Source organism: Globicephala melas, chromosome 2 (genome assembly GCF_963455315.2).
Source record: "Globicephala melas chromosome 2, mGloMel1.2, whole genome shotgun sequence".
Lineage (NCBI taxonomy): Eukaryota > Metazoa > Chordata > Mammalia > Artiodactyla > Delphinidae > Globicephala > Globicephala melas.
In genome coordinates this window covers 83,225,777-83,240,059 of record NC_083315.2, presented here as the reverse complement: position 1 = coordinate 83,240,059, position 14,283 = coordinate 83,225,777, and positions in this window count along the sequence as shown.

Genomic DNA, 14,283 nt, shown 5'->3' with positions numbered 1-14,283 from the left:
CATCATCAACCCCACTCCTGAGGTCCCTCTCAGCCCTCTCCCTTCATGACCCCATAGCTGTCTCCCTCACTGGCCTGTAGGCTCCACAAGGTCAGACAACAGACAGTTCCATTGCCACACACGCCAGGCCTGACCCAGAGTCTGTCCTCAGTGAACATCTGCTGGATTGAGCAGGCGGAAACAGAGCAGATGGACAGCACTAGGGACTCATCCTCTGGCCCTGGAGGCCCATGAGAGAGTGTGCAGGCAGGAAGGACCCTGTCCTGAGAAAGGGGAGGCCTAGGCCCTCACGGAGAGGAGCTCCCTGAAAAGAAAGAATTCAACAACATCCTATGAACTACACTGAGAGAAACGCTGTTTAGAAAAGAAGCCTGATAACTGAAATTCCTGACAGCAGCAGCTAAGCCAGGGAGCACGCTCCTGCCTTGTGCCAGAGGTGAGAAGGTAGAGACGCAACTCCATTCCCATGCCCCTGTACGTGCGGCCTTCCCGCCGCTGGCTGCCAGGGCTGCTTCCTGGACTTGAGGTGGACTGAGTGCACAGGTGCGAGCACTTTCCTGCCTCCTTGCTGGCGGGGGCGGGGGTAGCTCATCTATGAGTTTTAAGGGCCCTGGCCTCTTTGGAGGAAGGCAGCCTGCTTGCCAGGCAGTGTTCTTCCCCTGATCTCCTGCTGAGAACAGATGGAGGCTTTCTCTGAACTGTGCAGCCCCTAGCCTGATTTGGAAGCACAAGGGGAAAATTAATACAGAGAGCTACTACATGCAAATGGCTCTCTCATTTTGTACACTGTATTTACAGAAGGGAACTGCTTTGGCTTTTAGAGAGAAGTGTGATGTAAGAGTTTGTTGCTGCTGCTGCTGTTCACCACCCAAGCTGTAAAAACAAACTGGAAATACTCAGATGTCAGTAACACCACCAAACCGCTTAAAAATATATCATAGGCCCCATTCAGTTGTCACTTTTAAAATTCCTGGTAGAATAGAGAACTTTCTGAGGAGAACTTGTCATACTCTAATGTTTGACAACATGTTTTCCACCTTCCCTCCCCAAACTCCCTTGTGAGGTCTTTGTGAGTACATTTGATTGCAACAGTTTGGGGTGAAACTAACTTACCGTGTGGCCTTGGGCAAGTCCCTGACAGCAGGACCTCTAAGTTTCTCTTCTGCTCTGGCTCTGGAGTCTTTTTCAGTTCCATGAGTCCATAACCAGTGATCCCATTAGGAAACAGTGCAGTTCCTAGAATTATAGGTCTGCAGGGAACACAACCCACTTCTGGCTGAACTGTTCCTAAACTGCTTCTTACACAGAGCTTCCAAACTTTCAAGCCTCCAATGAAAGCCATTGAGGCTTGAATGAAAGCCTTTCAATGGCTCCAAGGAATTCAGTGTTTTCTGCTGTACCAAATGACTGCTGGAACCACAAGGGCCCTGGACAGGCCTTAGCTGGCCCAGTAAAAAGAAGGCAGTTGACCTTCTGCCCTCCTCCCAAGCTTCCTCTTCCAGTGGCCTCCTGGGCTGCCTTCTTTGTACTCATTCTCACAGCCCCACCACCCCAAGAGTCCAGGCCCTTGGGTGGCCTGCAGTTGCCAGCCACGCCTGGCTTTTCCAGCCCTCTCCTTCCCGCCTGACGAGAAACTCCTTCTATAGTGTCTGCACTCAAGTGGGAAGGAGCCATCTGACTAACTCACGCTCAGGCTTAATGTTTCCTCAAGAATTGAAATACGGATGTCTCATAGGAGAAAAAAGTCCATTACATTCCCACAGAAATTAATTTTGAAGAGTTGAACTTGAGGCACCAAAGATGAACCAAGAGAGGGAGATGTTTTGTGGCATGGGAGGCTTCCAATGCCAGATTTCTGGATTTGGGTTTGGCCCTACCCTTTCTTTAAAAACTGTGTGCTCTTGGGAAATTCACTTAACCGCTCTGAAATCCAATTTTTATGACTATAAAATGATTCTGGAGCCTCTGACCTACCCCCACAAGATGATGTGAGAGCACTTGCACACTGTAAAGTTCAGCACAGACCTACATGTCCGCACCCTGCACCACCTCCTCTGCCGGTGTGTCTGAAAGCAGCCCACTCCCTAAGTCAGCTCTGTTTCAGCTCTGCCATTCACAAGGCCTGCGGAGAAGACGCGGGAGGGAGAGAAGGATGCCAGTGCTTTCCCTTCTAGGCTGCCCCACGCTTTGTCCCTTCTCCACCTCCTAATCACTGCAGGGATTCCTCCCCCCCACAAGAAAACACTCCAAGTCTCTGAAGCTCACAGGCTGAACTTCACCACAGGCAAGGTTTCTGACACCAACCGTAACAGGACAGCAGGAGACTGGCATGCAGGGCAGAAGGGAGGAGGGTCTGTGTCATGCATAAAACCAGGAGACATAGAGGTCTTGCTTTTTTTTTTTTTAACCTATACAAAAATGTGGCCCTTCTGACACTGTTCACAGCATCTCTCAGCCCGCTTGAAGACTGGGCGGCACAATGACAAGCTTAGTGCTATTGTAAAACCAGGCAGCCCATAAAATTGGGCTATTCCCACATTCTCCTCTCAGAGAACAGCCCTCCAACCCCCCAACACGATAGACACTCTTCTTATTTAAATGTAAACATTTCTCAGCATTTCCCAAGATCAGTATTTATAAATCATAAATACTATGCTGGCACTTATTCTAGCCATTCCTAATTATCATTAGGCTCATATGATGACAATGTGCTCCCATATAAATTTGAAAATTGTTCTAAAAATGCTAACAGAAACAAGAGTGAATAAAACAAAGCCAATTCATAGGACACTCAAACACTGTAAAGAGAGGGACCATCATGTTTATTAAGCCCCAGTCTGATGAAATTAAGTAATGCATGCTAGGTGACAAGGTCACACTGATCAGAGCTGGGGTATAACCCAGTTCTTCTAATCCAGTTCATGGCTAGTTGAGGATGAAACAAAAATAATATAAACTAAAAGGTAAATCTGAGCCAAAAAGATAAAAGGCAAATTCAAAGCTGTTTTAAAACTAAATGCGATTTTAAATCCAACTAACAAACATGTGGAAATTAAACTTAAATGAGAAAAAGCATAAATGGATAATGCAGGTTTCAGAAAGGCAAAGTAAATGTTAACTGTAAACCCATTTCAGCTGTCCACCGATCTGGAGTTTTTACTGTCAGCCATACGGATCCTAGTGGGTCGTAATTCTGAGGAGGAAGTGATTATACTGGGAAAACAGAGGTCATAGGCAAAACAATAACAAAATGCTGGGGCTCGTCTTCAACACAAATTGAAGTCAGAAGTGGAGATGTAACCTCATTTTTGGTGAAAATGACCAGGAAGAATAAACAAAGAAAGAAAACAGTTCTTTCTCTCCTTCAGGCAAAAGGGAATAAAATACCAGTAAACAAGAAAAACTAATAAAGAGAATTCCTAAGCCCAGATAAACAGTCCCCACTTTGATCGGGGTGGGTATGCAAACCAGGCTGCAAGGCCCTTATAGTGGTTCTGAAAAGCAAGCTGAGGAGAGATGCCTTGTGGGTGCTTGTAAGAAATTTCAGCCTAAAGATGTTCACCTCCTTCACCATCTGCTTTCTCTGCTCTGCCTTCTTGGGCTAACAGTATGATGCTAAACCATGGAGCTTGTCTCTCATGCTTACCCAACAATTAAGAGAATTCCTGAGTCCCCCCAAATTCTCTCAGTTTGATTAAGGCAGGTGTCCAAATCAGGTTGCTATGGAATAAGGATCTGTTCTACTGAACGCTGTCAACTCAATGCATAATTTACCTAACCCAGCCATGCCTTCCAAGAGGCCACAGGCAAAGCTCTTCTAGGAAAACAAAGGAAGAAAAGTGCATCTGCAGTATTTAAGTCGAATGTCCAGAACTCCTGGACAACGAGGAATAAGACTATAGCAAAACTAATAGGAACATGACATGGACCTTACAGTAGAAAATTCTTGCTGGGACAATTCTTAACTACAAAAAAATGTACAATGTGGCTCAAGTTTAATATTAAAACTAGTAAATCCCAGGTATCCAGACTTTCACTCATATTTTTTTTTGATCAGAATTGTCTGTTATGTGAAGTACCTAAAGAAAGGAACAATGTACATATGACAGCATTCAAACTCAAAGGCACAGGGCCTTGGGAAGGGTCAGTGTAATGAGGGGCTTTAAAGCTTAAGCATCTTTTGCTTCATGGCACATCTATCTCTGCCAATGCATCACTGTGTAGTTCCTTTAAACAGTTGTTTACTGCATTTCATTGACTCATAGACTTTTAACCTGGAAATATGAACTGGCTTGTCCATGGCCATACAGCTAGCTGGTGGAAAAGTCAGGGATCAAGCCAGTCTTTTGAATCCAAATCCAGAACTGTGTTCCCTACACCCACTACACCTCCAGCTACTTTGTACACACTCCTAATCATCCAAAAGTAGCTCAGATTCTTGGTTTCAGGCAGTCAATAAAAGGTCTTAATTATCTAGCACCTCAAAATAATGAACACTTCTAACATTTAGAAGTAAAGTAACCTAAATGGAAGCTGGCAGGTGTTACATGGTGCCATATGTCACGCTGGTGATAGCCCAGCTCTCTCCTGCTTAAGCTCATGGCTGTTCTCCATTTCTTCTAGAATCAGGTGCCAGGGCTAATTAAATTGCAGATTAAAGCCCAAGGCACCACTAGGGGGCTAGCTGGTGAGCTGGGGCTGTTTATAAAGCACAAAACAGTCCCTTCTATTTGATTTCCACAGACACTGGGATTAAATTAGTAAAGCAATCCAATATTTCCTCCACATGATATATCCATTCATTCATTCATTCATTCATTCATTCAACATTCTTAATGAGCACCTTAGGACACAGGACACATCAACCTCTCCCCTCAAGAAATTTACAATCCATTTGAGGAGATGATAGGAAATGAACTCATGGAAAGAAGTTAAGATGGAGCAAGCGTAGGAAGATCAGGAGAGGCGAGAGAGAGGTTCCTTGAGGAGGAACTGATCCAGGCAGCCTTCATGGAGGAGGCGGAGCCTATAAGCTCCTGGGAGGAACTAAGCAGGGAGCCTCTTGATCCTCCACCCCTTGGTTAAACAAAGTAAAGTCTCAGTGACACTAAGGAGCAGGACACATCAGCCACTTGCCTAGGGATCTGTTAATTTCTGAAGTTACCCCAAAGTGGAAGAAAAAGTTATTGGGGACCCAGTCTCCTCACTGTACACAGGCCCCCTGGGACCAGGCTTGGGACTGACAGACAGATGAGCATTTCTTCAGGACACTGGCTCACTTGGAATAGTGGCTCTCAGTCACATTAAACCCAGTGCTCTTTTTATAACAAATCGTTTGTAACTCTCCCTTTGTTACGCTCAAATGAAAACCAGAGGTAAAACAATCTGCCTATACAAAGAATTTCCCTTCTAAAATGCATAATTTCAGAAAAATTAATACATTCACTACATTATATTCAAGAAACAAAGAAAAGCAGTTTTAAAGTAAAATAATAAGTATGTCAGTACCTGAAAAAAGTGTGTACACAGCTACAACTGGAAGATCTAGTGAGTAGCTGGATGTCTGCACCTACATGCAGAATGACCATGAATGCAGTAGATATAAATGCACACAGATACACACGTGTTTTAAGGGCCACTCAACTACTGTGATTGGCATTGCCATTCATATTATTTTCCAGAATGGTGAACAACCCTCAGTAAAAATTCTGAACAAAGTTTACCACCTTCATTCAATCTTGCACTCCTGAGAAATTCAATGTATGTTAAAACTGTAAAAAAAAAATCCTTTGTGTTTATATATAAAATGAAATTGGATGCTAGACCCAGATAATTATGAACAAGATTTTCACAGACATGAACATCCAGTGGGATGTTTGAAAGTCCAGCAACATAGTCCTTTGTGGTGTGGACTGTCCTGAACACTGTAGAACATCTGACATTTCTGCCCATGTCCACTAAGTATCAGTGGCACCACCCGCCCCCCGCCCCCATCATTGTGACGAATGCCTCCATAAATTTCCAGAAATGCTTCTTAACAGGTGGAACCACCCTCTCTGGGAAGTCTAAATAACAGGGCAGGGGTATATGTTGTTGTGGGGGAATCTTCCAAAAGCTAGAGTTAGGAGTTTTCTGCTCACACTATTGCCCTCTGTGATGGTTAATTTTATGTGTCAACTTGACTGGGCGGGCCATGGGGTGCCCAGCTATCTGGCCAAACATTCTGGGTGTTTCTATGAGTGTATTTTGGGATGAGATTAACATTTAAATCAGCTGAGTAAAGCAGATTGCCCTCCCTAATGTGGGTAGGCCTCATCCAATCCATTGAAGCTCTGAATAGAGGAAAAAGCCTGACACTCCCTCAAGTAACAGAGAATCCTCCTGTCTGTCTTCAAATTGAAAAATTTACTTTTTCCTGTCTTAGACCTTGAACTGAAACATGGACTCTTCCTGGGCCTTGAGCCTGCTGGCATTCAGACTGGAAGCACACCATCAGACTCCCAGGTCTCCAGCTTGCCAACACCCTCCACGTATTGTCGCCCTCCATAATGACATGAACCAACTCCTTATAATAAATCTGTGTGTGTGTGTGTGCGCGCGTGTGTGTTTATGTGTGTGGGTGTATACAGACTATCTATATATTATCTATACTTTTCTGTATACACATCCTATTGGTTCTGTTTCTCTGAAGAGCCTTAACTAATACACTCTCACACAAGTTTGAGCCATGTCCTTGCCCTGCCCTGCCTCCTGCCTTCTGGTCCCCCATCCCAGAGTCCTGGGCTCTCACCATCATAGCCATAGTCCACCCTAAGATACCCTGAAGCACTGTATGAGGAGGCTCCAGCTTCAGCACACAGGACCCCACCCCACCCCAAACTCAGCATGAACCAGGCAGTGGCAAACAGGAAGGGGAGGGAAGGCCAACAAGGCACCCTTTAGAACTGACTGGCCCCTGGGGCTTTGGCCCCTTTTTCAGTATCTGTTTGGACATTCAGGTTTAGAGTCCCTTTTGAAACAGGGAGGACCTTTGGGGAAAGACATCGGTATTAGTAGTGCTTCCCCAGGAAGGTCCAGAGGGCCAGGGCCAAAGGCAGGGAAGTTTTACAAGGTAGGCAGATGTAGAGAACCCCCTTCAAACACCACCTGGGATGGAGAGAGTTTCTCAAAGGAGCAACCTCTCTCACTGGACAGAGGAGATGGCAGTGTGCAACTGTGATTACTTCCCCTTCTGCGAGTGAATCCTGTGCTCAGGAAAGGAGGCCTCAGAAAGAAACTGTAGGAAAGATATTTCATTTTATCAGGTATTTGCTCACTCATTCAAAAATGCATTAAATGTCTACTGTATGCCAGGCATGCATTAAGTTCTGAGAATATAATGATGAGCAAGGTGTAGGCCTACACTTAAGGAGCTCACAGCCTGGCAGGAAGATAGGTAAAAAGGCAACTGTAAAATGATGGGATGTACACCAGGATAGGTAAACACAATTGCAGTGGGAGCACATAGCTGGGGCACCTAACCCTCCCAAGGAGGTGGGGTCAGGGATGAGGAAGGCTCTCCAGAGGGACCACCAGAGGTCAAGTGTTTTATTTATTGAAGTATAGTTGACATACAATATTATGTTAGCTTCAGGTATAAAACACAGTGATTCAATATTTTTATTTTTTATTTTTTACATCTTTATTGGAGTATAATTGCTTTATAATGGTGTGTTAGTTTCTGCTTTATAACAAAGTGAATCAGTTATACATATACATATGTTCCCATATCCCTTCCCTCTTGCATCTCCCTCCCACCCTCCCTATCCCACCCCTCTAGGTGGTCACAAAGCACCTAGCTGATCTCCCTGTGCTATGTGGCTGCTTCCCACTAGCCATCTATTTACATTTGGTAGTGTATATATGTCCATGCCACTCTCTCGCTTTGTCCCAGCTTACCCTTCCCCCTCCCCATATCCTCAAGTCCATTCTCTAGTAGGTCTGTGTCTTTATTCCTGTCTTACCCCTAGGTTCTTCATGACATTTTTTTCCCTTAAATTCCGTATATATGTGTTAGCATACAGTATTTGTCTTTCTCTTTCTGACTTACTTCACTCTGTATGACAGACTCTAGGTCCATCCACCTCATTACAAATAGCTCAATTTCGTTTCTTTTTATGGCTGAGTAATATTCCATTGTATATATGTGCCACATCTTCTTTATCCATTCATCCGATGATGGACACTTAGGTTGTTTCCATCTCCGTGCTGTTGTAAATAGAGCTGCAATGAACATTTTGGTACATGACTCTTTTCGAATTATGGTTTTCTCAGGGTATATGCCCAGTAGTGGGATTGCTGGGTCATATAGTAGTTCTATTTGTAGTTTTTTAAGGAACCTCCATACTGTTCTCCACAGTGGCTGTATCAATTTACATTCCCACCAACAGTGTAAGAGGGTTCCCTTTTCTCCACACCCTCTCCAGCATTTATTGTTTGTAGATTTTTTGATGATGGCCATTCTGACTGGTGTGAGATGATATCTCATTGTAGTTTTGATTTGCATTTCTCTAATGATTACTGATGTTGAGCATTCGTTCATGTGTTTGTTGGCAATCTGTATATCTTCTTTGGAGAAATGTCTATTTAGGTCTTCTGCCCATTTTTGATTTGGGTTGTTTGCTTTTTTGTTATTGAGCTGCATGAGCTGCTTATAAATTTTGGAGATTAATCCTTTGTCAGTTGCTTCGTTTGCAAATATTTTCTCCCATTCTGAGGGTTGTCTTTTGGTCTTGTTTATGGTTTCCTTTGCTGTGCAAAAGCTTTGAAGTTTCATTAGGTCCCATTGGTTTATTTTTGTTTTTATTTCCATTTCTCTAGGAGGTGGGTCAAAAAGGATCTTGCTGTGATTTATGTCATAAAGTGTTCTGCCTATGTTTTCCTCTAAGAGTTTGATAGTTTCTGGCCTTACATTTAGGTCTTTAATCCATTTTGAGCTTATTTTTGTGTATGGTTTTAAGGAGTGATCTAATCTCATACTTTTATATGTACCTGTCCAGTTTTCCCAGCACCACTTATTGAAGAGGCTGTCCTTTCTCCACTGTACATTCCTGCCTCCTTTATCAAAGATAAGGTGACCATATGTACATGGGTTTATTTCTGGGCTTTCTATCCTGTTCCATTGATCTATCTTTCTGTTTTTGTGCCAGTACCATACTGTCTTGATTACTGTAGCTTTGTAGTATAGTCTGAAGTCAGGGAGCCTGATTCCTCCAGCTCCGTTTTTCGTTCTCAAGATTGCTTTGGCTATTCGGGGTCTTTTGTGTTTCCATACAAATTATGAAATTTTTTGTTCTAGTTTTGTGAAAAATGCCAGTGGTGGTTTGATAGGGATTGCATTGAATGTGTAGATTGCTTTGGGTAGTAGAGTCATTTTCACAATGTTGATTCTTCCAATCCAAGAACATGGTATATCTCTCCATCTATTTGTATCATCTTTAATTTCTTTCATCAGTGTCTTATAATTTTCTGCATACAGGTCTTTTGTCTCCTTAGGTAGGTTTATTCGTAGATATTTTATTCTTTTTGTTGCAATGGTAAATGGGAATGTTTTCTTGATTTCACTTTCAGATTTTTCATCATTAGTGTATAGGAATGCCAGAGATTTCTGTGCATTAATTTTGTATCCTGCTACTTTACCAAATTCATTGATTACCTCTAGTAGTTTTCTGGTAGCATCTTTACGATTCTCTATGTATAGTATCATGTCATCTGCAAACAGTGACAGCTTTACTTCTTTTCCGATTTGGATTCCTTTTATTTCCTTTTCTTCTCTGATTATTGTGGCTAAAACTTCCAAAACTATGTTGAATAAGAGTGGTAAGAGTGGGCAACCTTGTCTTGTTCCTGATCTTAGTGGAAATGCTTTCAGTTTTTCACCATTGAGGACAATGTTGGCTGTGGGTTTGTCATATATGGCCTTTATTACGTTGAGGAAAGTTCCTTCTATGCCTACTTTCTGCAGGGTTTTTATCATAAATGGGTGTTGAATTTTGTCAAAAGCTTTCTCTGCATCTATTGAGATGATCATATGGTTTTTCTCCTTCAGTTTGTTAAGATGGTGTATCACGTTGATTGATTTGCATATATTGAAGAATCCTTGCATTCCTGGAATAAACCCCACTTGATCATGGTGTATGATCCTTTTAATGTGCTGTTGGATTCTGTTTGCTACTATTTTGTTGAGGATTTTTGTATCTATGTTCATCAGTGATATTGGCCTGTAGTTTTCTTTCTTTGTGACATCCTTGTCTGGTTTTGGTATCAGGGTGATGGTGGCCTCATAGAAGGAGTTTGGGAGTGTTCCTCCCTCTGCTATATTTTGGAAGAGTTTGAGAAGGATAGCTGTTAGCTCTTCTCTAAATGTTTGATAGAATTCGCCTGTGAAGCCATCTGGTCCTGGGCTTTTGTTTGTTGGAAGATTTTTAATCACAGTTTCAACTTCAGTGCTTGTGATTGGTCTGTTCATATTTTCTACTTCTTCCTGATTCAGTCTTGGCAGGTTGTGCATTTCTAAGAATTCCTTCCAGGTTGTCCATTTTATTGGCATAGAGTTGCTTGTAGTAATCTCTCATGATCTTTTGTATTTCTGCAGTGTCAGTTGTTACTTCTTTTTCATTTCTAATTCTATTGATTTGAGTCTTCTCCCTTTTTTTCTTGATGAGTCTGGCTAATGGTTTATCAATTTTGTTTATTTTCTCAAAGAACCAGCTTTTGGTTTTACTGATCTTTGCTACCGTTTCCTTCATTTCCTTTTCATTTATTTCTGATCTGATTTTTATGATTTCCTTCCTTCTGCTAACTTTGGGGTTTTTTTGTTCTTCTTTCTCTAATTGCTTTAGGTGCAAGGTTAGGTTGTTTATTCAAGATGTTTCCTGTTTCTTAAGGTAGGATTGTATTGCTATAAACTTCCCTCTTAGAACTGCTTTTGCTGCATCCCATAGGTTTTGGGTCGTTGTGTCTCCATTGTCATTTGTTTCTAGGTATTTTTTTTATTTCCTCTTTGATTTCTTCAGTGATCACTTAGTTATTAAATAGTGTATTGTTTAGCCTCCATATGTTTGTATTTTTTACAGATCTTTTCCCGTAATTGATATCTAGTCTCATAGCGTTGTGGTCGGAAAAGATACTTGATAGAATTTCAATGTTCTTAAATTTACCAAGGCTTGATTTGTGACCCAAGATATGATCTATCCTGGAGAATGTTCCATGAGAACTTGAGAAAGATGTGTATTCTGTTGTTTTTGGATGGAATGTCCTATAAATATCAATTAAGTCCATCTTGTTTAATGTATCATTTAAAGCTTGTGTTTCCTTATTTATTTTCATTTTGGATGATCTGTCCATTGGTGAAAGTGGGGTGTTGAAGTCCCCTACTATGAATGTGTTACTGTCGATTTCCCTTTTTATGGCTGTTAGTATTTTCCTCATGTACTGAGGTGCTCCTATGTTGGGTGCATAAATCTTTACAATTGTTATATCTTCTTCTTGGATCGATCCCTTGATCATTATGTAGTGTCCTTCTTTGTCTCTTCTAATAGTCTTTATTTTAAAGTCTATTTTGTCTGATATGAGAATTGCTACTCCAGCTTTCTTTTGGTTTCCATTTACATGGAATATCTTTTTCCATCCCCTTACTTTCAGTCTGTATGTGTCTCTAGGTCTGAAGTGGGTCTCTTGTAGACAGCATATAGATGGGTCTTGTTTTTGTATCCATTCAGCCAATCTGTGTCTTTTGGTGGGAGCATTTAGTCCATTTACATTTAAGGTAATTATCGATATGTATGTTCCTATTCCCATTTTCTTAATTGTTTTGGGTTCGTTATTGTAGGTCTTTTCCTTCTCTTGTGTTTCTTGCCTAGAGAAGTTCCTTTAGCATTTGTTGTAAAGCTGGTTTGGTGGGGCTGAACTCTCAGCTTTTGCTTGTCTGTAAAGGTTTTAATTTCTCCATCAAATCTGAATGAGATCCTTGCTGGGTAGAGTAACCTTGGTTGCAGGTTTTTCTCTTTCATCACTTTAAATATGTCCTGCCAGTCCCTTCTGGCTTGGAGTTTCTGCTGAAAGATCAGCTGTTAACCTTATGGGGATTCCCTTGTGTGTTATTTTTTCCCTTGCTGCTTTTAATATGTTTTCTTTGTATTTAATTTTTAACAGTTTGATTAATATGTGTCTTGGCGTATTTCTTGTTGGATTTATCCTGTATGGAACTCTCTGTGCTTCCTGGACTTTATTAACTATTTCCTTTCCCATATTAGGGAAGTTTTCAACTATAATCTCTTCAAATATTTTCTCAGTCCCCTTCTTTATCTCTTCTTCTTCTGGAACCCCTATAATTCGAATGTTGGTGCGTTTAATGTTGTCTCAGAGGTCTCTGAGACTGTCCTTAATTCTTTTCATTCTTTTTTCTTTATTCTGCTCTGCAGTAGTTATTTCCACTACTTTATCTTCCAGGTCACTTATCCATTCTTCTGCCTCAGTTATTCTGCTATTGATCCCATCTAGAGTACTTCTAATTTCATTTATTGTGTTGTCCATCGTTGCTTGTTTCATCTTTAGTTCTTCTAGGTCCTTGTTAAATGTTTCTTGCATTTTGTCTATTTTATTTCCAAGATTTTGGATCATCTTTACTATCGTTATTCTGAATTCTTTTTCAGGTAGACTGCCTATTTCCTCTTCATTTGTTAGGTCTGGTGGGTTTTTATCTTGCTCCTTCATCTGCTGTGTGTTTTTCTGTCTCCTCATTTTGCTTATCTTACTGTGTTTGGGGTCTCCTTTTTGTAGGCTGCAGGTTCATAGTTCCCGTTGTTTTTGGTGTCTGTCCCCAGTGGCTAAAGTTGGCTCAGTGGGTTGTGTAGGCTTCCTGGTGGAGGGGACTAGTACCTGTGTTCTGGTGGATGAGGCTGGATCTTGTCTTTCTGGTGGGCAGGTCCACGTCTGGTGGTGTGTTTTGGGGTGTCTGTGGACTTATTATGATTTTAGGCAGCCTCTCTGCTAATGGGTGGGGTTGTGTTCCTGTCTTGCTAGTTGTTTGTCATAGGGTGTCCCGCACTGTAGCTTGCTGGTTGTTGAGTGAAGCTGGGTGCTGATGTTGAGATGGAGATCTCTGGGAGATTTTCGCCATTTGATATTATGTGGAGGTGGGAGGTCTCTTGTGGACCAGTGTCCTGAAGTTGGCTCTCCCACCTCAGAGGCACAGCACTGACTCCTGGCTGTAGCACCAAGAACCTTTCATCCACACGGCTCAGAATAAAAGGGAGAAAAAGTAGAAAGAAAGAAAGGAAGAAAGAGAGAGAGAGAGAGGGAGGGAGGGAGGGAGGAAGCCAGGCAGGCGGGAAGGAAGGAAAGAAAGAAAGAACTAAAGAAGATAAAATAAAATAAAGTAAGATAAAATAAAATAAAGTTATTAAAATAAAAATAATTATTAAGAAAAAAACATTTTTTTTAAAAAGAAAAAAAAAGGATGGATAGAACCCTAGGACAAATGGTGGAAGCAAAGCTATACAGACAAAATCTCACACAGAAGCATACACATACACACAAAAAGAGGATAAGGGGAAAAAATAATAAATCTTGCTCTCAAAGTCCACCTCCTCAATTTGGGATGATTCGTTGTCTATTCATATATTCCACAGATGCAGGGTACATCAAGTTGATTGTGGAGCTTTAATCCACTGCTTCTGAGGCTGCTGGGAGAGATTTCCCTTTCTCTTCTTTGTTCTCACAGCTCCCAGGGCTCAGCTTTGGATTTGGCCCGGCCTCTGCGTGTAGGTTGCCGGAGGGCGTCTGTTCTTCGCTCAGACAGGACGGGGTTAAAGGAGCCACTGATTCAGGGCCTCCAGCTCACTCAGGCTGGGGGCAGGGAGGGGTACGGAGTGCGGGCGTGACATTGCACCAGCCTGAGGTGCACCGTGCGTTCTCCCGGGGAAGTTGTCCTTGGATCCCGGGACCCTGGCAGTGGCGAGGTGCACAGGCTTCCTGGAAGGGGGGTGTGAATAGTGACCTGTGCTCGCACACGGGCTTCTTGGTGGCGGCTGCAGCAGCCTTAGCGTCTCATGCCCGTCTCTGGGGTCAGCGCTTTTAGCCGCGGTTCGCGCCCGTCTCTGGAGCTCCTTTAAGCAGCGCTCTTAATCTCCTCTCCTCGTGCACCAGGAAACAAAGCGGGAAGAAAAAGTCTCTTGCCTCTTCGGCAGGTCCAGACTTTTCTCCGGACTCCCTCCCGGCTAGCCGTGGTGCACTAACCCCCTG